We start from the raw sequence: 5,251 nt of genomic DNA, 5'->3' as shown, positions 1-5,251 counted from the left end.
AAAGCCTGGGGTGTGAAAAACTTAGCTTGAAGTACAAGGTACTCCCCCTTAGAGAAGGTCTAAGTTGAAAGAAAACGAAAACGATGTAAGAATCAGAGTTAGGCGAAATAAATAAAAGAGTTAATGCAAGGGATGAACGTTTACCACCGGTCAAGTGAGTAAATAGAAGGGTCAGTTACCAAGAACTTAACCTCGAGAAACTGTAGGAGCATTAACTTGCAGAGAGAAAGTGAAGCCTATATAAAGCGTTGGAGAGAAAGGTAAGCTTCACACCTCGAATAATTTTCAGTAAAAAAGAATGGCATCATACAACGTAGCACTAGAAGAGCTGAGGAAGAAGGCCTTTGAAGAGGACTTGTTCCTGAACATCAGGCATCCAGAGGGTGCAACGACCATCTCGGAGCTAACACGGACACTGCTGGAAGAGGACCTGCGTCCAGAGTTGGAGAGAGACCTGAAGGAATTTCTTGCCTTCGTGGAGGAGGTGCAAGAACTCAGCCGGCTTGAACTCAAGCTGCTGGAAGAAAAAGAGGGTTTGGAAGAGAAGCTCAGGACTTCAGAAGAGATTCTGGAGAGGGATGAGCTAAAGAACAGGCTCAGCAACATCCAGCATGTACTGGAGAGTCTGGAGAAAGATAGGTCAGAGCAGCGCCAGGAGTGCAGAAGAATGAGGAGAGATCCTCCATTTTTAGGGAAGTAATGTATGATGTAAACGCAAAAAGATTATGAATAAAACGAGTTTAGCAAACATATGTGACACAAGTATATAGATATGCATATATAATCACAAACGAATAAAATAGAATAAGTAAATAAAAAGAAACAGAGTTTAATCAAAAGAAAAACAAAGTTAACGAAAAAGAAAAAGAAGAGATCCTAAAACTAAGGTTTGTCAGATCGTCGCAGAAGTTCCATCATCATTTGCTTCATCTCAATCAGCATGGATTCATGAGTGTCAAGACGTTGTTCCATGATGTCGAGTCTGGATGAGCTTGGCTGAGTAGAACTGGAAGAAACATTCTGAGCAGCTTGAGGATCTGGAATGGAAGCAGAAGCAGCAGGAGTAAACACAACTGGTGCAAGTGCTTGGCATCTAAGAGCTTCAGCCTCAGCTTCAAGTCGCTCTGCCTCAAGTCTGGCTTGTTCAGCTTGAGCTGCTGCAAGACGCGCAGCTTCTTCTGCTTGAGCCTTCTTTCTCTTGGCTTCTTCAATGGCTTCAAGAAGCTTATTTCTCTGTTCTTGTTCATGAAGAGCCACCCTTCTAGCAAACCTTTGCCTTGCAGCCTCAATGCTCTGACTTCCCTCTGCATGCAGGAGCTGCATCATAATTGGAACTTGAGCCACTAGCCAAGTGCTCAGATTGTTCCACTCATCAGCCACACTTTCAGCATTCTCACTGAGGTCAGTCTGACCGTGCACATTGCGGAGCCTCAAGGAGGCTTCATGATAGAAAATATTGATGCACTCAGAGAGAGATGTGGGTTGAAGGTGAGTATAGGGAATTATGGAGAGGTTGGTTTCAGGAGAGGCTGGGTGATTGCTGCTATGAGCTTCAGAGACACCTTGTGGAGAACCAATGTTAATCATAGGAGCATTTGGTTCAGAGGTTCCAAAGTGGGGGTCTGAAGTTTCAACCAGAGGATGAGGTGATCTAACCGAGGATTGATTAGACACTGAATGTTCGGGTTCAGGTTCTGGTTGAATAGGCTCTTGTTGGTCAGGGACATGGTGAGCTTGTTGAACCAAGGGGTCGGCCTCTTGTAAAGGATTAGCCAAGATAGGTTCATCTGGGTCTACTAGACGTTCAGGTCTAGGGCCAGGATATCTCCTAGGGCTTGGACAAGTTAGGTAATATTCTTCCAAGGCAGACACCTTTTCTTTTCTAACCTCCATGAATTTTCTAATGGATTCAGAGTTATTGGAGGGAGAAGAATCAGCAACATTGGTTGGGAAGGATACAGGTGTAAAGGCTGTTGAAGAGTCTGTATCCGTGGTTTTGGCAGCAGGACGTTCTGATGCTCTGGGAGCAGAGTGATCAGACGTTCTGGGTTGTGGTTCTGTTTGGTTTGGCTCGGGTTGGTCATGGATGATTGGTTCAGAGGATAATGGGTCGTACGGAATGGTGAGGAGAGAGGTTGGTTCTTCTGACCTAGAGGGTTGGTTCTGAAGCAAATTCCAGAGAGGTGCTTCAGTAGGAGAAGGTTGAAAGAAGGAAGATCTTGGGGAATGTGGTGGAGTGGTGGTTTGTGCGGCTGGCTGGGATTCAGGAATAGGAGTGAGGGGATTGGAGGAGTGTTTGAGCATAGCAGAAATAAGGAGTGCATCAAATAAATTCAAATCATCATCAGAGGCAAGTGCAGGCTTACTTGAATGTGCTGATGATCGAGTCACTCTGGCAGGAGGTTCAGTCCTTCTGACCACTTCAGCAGCTGGTTCCACCCGAGTAGGCTTCACCACGATTCTGACTTTCTTCTTCTTCTTCTTGGGAGGACCATCCTCACTATCACTATCATCACCATCATCAGGCTTTCTCTTCATCTTCTTGACCAGAGGGACATCAGATTCCTCAGAAGATTCGTCCAGAACCATCTTCCTCTGAACTTTCCTCTTGGGAGGAGAAGGAAACTCTGGAGCTGGTGGTAGTCTGCTGACGAAATCATCAAGGTCAATTTCGAATCCTTGAGCCCTTAGATCTTCAACATAGCATCTGATGGCGTCAGGATTGTCTGCTTGAGTCCACAGAGGGTAGTCATTCAGAGGCATTCTTCTTCCTCTGATTTCAGAAGATGTGTCTTCATGAGCAGGAGCAATCTTCTTCTGGACCAAACCCATCTTCTTCAGGGAGTTTGCAGTGAAGACATCACTGACAATTGTGCTCAAATCCTCTGTGCAACCAGCATTGATCAAATCTTGCACCAAGTTGCTTTCAATGAGAAAGTCTGAGAGCAGCCTCCCAAAAGGGATATATTTGATTGCAGACTTGATGGAGGCGGTGGTGCGAGACTTCCGGATGCATTCCTTCAAGTAAGAGAACAGGAAGTAGGGAAGGCAGATCTTCTCCTGATTTTGGATGAAGAACAACATCGCCTTCTGGTTGAAGTTGATGTAGTCTGGGGAACTGCCCTTCGGTCTCTGGTTTATGCAGTTGAGCAGGATCTTGTGCCAGATCCTGAGTTTGGGGTGAAGATCCATCACCTTGTAACTCGTCTTGCCCGGTTTGAAGGTGGTGTACAGAGCCTGGTTGACTATGTCCTTGGTGCTGGGTTTCAGCTTCGATTCCGTCAGTTGGAACCGATACCCATAAGCATTTTCTGCACCTAGCAGATTCACGAATGACTTCTCCGTGATGATGATCTTTCTGCCAAGAATGTGAGAGACCACCTGAGTATCATCGCAGTCGGCGTGCTTCCAGAATTCCTTTACCAATCTATCATACACCGGTCCTCGAAGTCTGTTGAAGTAATTTCCCCAACCTTGAGCTTGGACTTCAGGACGAAGATCAAACCCATTTGTAGCCAAGTTGTCGAGGTTGAATCTCCATTCTGCCAGGACTTGGAGTTCCTCAGGAGGATAAACACAGTGAACGGCACAACCCCGTTCTGCAATTGGAACACTCTGTTCTTGAGCTTGAACTTGATCTTGAGTTGAATTCTCAGAGCCCCTTTGACCCGTTGCTAGACCAACTACCATGTGAGGGAACTGAGGTGCATCTGCAGTAGATCTTCTGGTTTGTCTCACCATTTTGAAGAGGTTGAAGGTTTGAGGTAGAAGATGAAGGTTGAAAGATGAAGAGAGATCGAGAGAGAAATCGAGAACAAGGCGGTTTTGAAAAGCAGAGAGAGCGAGAGTGAAAACCGGAAGTGAAAGAGAACGTGTGTGTATAGTGGGTTTTATCAAATAACCGTTGTTGATTCAAAAAGCACTTTAAGATCAACGGTTGAAAATTAAAGATAGATAGTAACAGTAAAATACACAATCACACACAGGAGATAAGCATATCTACACGCAATCATAACAGACTGTCACACGGGCACAAGGAACTATGCATCAGAAATTCTGACGCACGTGTTGTTGTCTCAGCTTCAGAGTCAGTACCAGTGGGCACACACTCTGATTGAGTTACCTTCTGGACTAGACATCTTCTGTTCAAGAAGTATCATAGTCAGAGGTTCTGATCCATCTTCACTCTGGACAAAAGTCCATGTTTAGATTTTTCAGAATAAAATTAAATCTATCCTCTGCTAAGGGCTTTGTAAAGATATCTGCCCATTGATGGTCAGTATCAACAAACTTCAGAAGAAGTACGCCCTTCTGTACATAATCTCTAATAAAGTGATACTTTACCTCAATGTGCTTTGCCCTTGAATGTAGGATAGGATTCTTACTCAATGAGATTGCAGCAGTGTTATCACAATAGATTGGGATATTGCTCTCAAGGATCTGATAATCCTCCAGCTGATGTTTCATCCAGAGCATTTGAGTGCTGCATATTGCTGCTGAGATATATTCTGCCTCTGCAGTTGATAGTGCAATGGTTGATTGCCTCTTGCTTGCCCATGAGACTAGATTGCTTCCCAGAAATTGACAATTTCCGGAAGTACTTTTTCTCTCTGTTCTATCTCCAGCATAATCAGCATCACAATAACCTGAAAGCTTATACTCTGATGTTTTCTAATACATTAAGCCAAGGTTAGTGGTGCCTTTCAGATACCTTAGGATCCTCTTAACAACAGTTAAGTGGGTTTCCCTTGGATCTGATTGGAATCGAGCACATAAATGAACACTAAATAATATGTCTGGCCTAGATGCAGTTAAGTATAGAAGTGAACCTATCATGCCACGATAGAGCTTCTGACATACTTTACCACTTTTATCTTCTTTCTCCAGAATGCATGTAGGATGCATTGGAGTCTTGGCCACTATAGATTCCAGCATATTGAACTTCTTCAGAAGTTCTTTAGTGTACTTGCTCTGATGGATATATGTTCCTTCTGGTGTTTGATCAACTTGTATTCCCAGAAAGTACTTTAATTCTCCCATCATACTCATCTCAAATTCAGCCTGCATCATCTCAGAAAATTCTTTGCATAGAGATTGATTAGCAGAACCAAATATAATATCATCAACATAAATTTGCACAATTAGGATATCATCTTTATAAGTCTTGCAAAAAAGAGTTGTATCTACTTTACCCCTTACAAACTTATTCTCCAGAAGGAATGAGCTAAGTCTCTCATACCATGCTCTGGGA

Source organism: Lotus japonicus, chromosome 4 (genome assembly GCF_012489685.1).
Source record: "Lotus japonicus ecotype B-129 chromosome 4, LjGifu_v1.2".
Lineage (NCBI taxonomy): Eukaryota > Viridiplantae > Streptophyta > Magnoliopsida > Fabales > Fabaceae > Lotus > Lotus japonicus.
The sequence above is the reverse complement of the archived record's forward strand: the minus strand, read 5'-3'. Positions refer to the sequence as shown.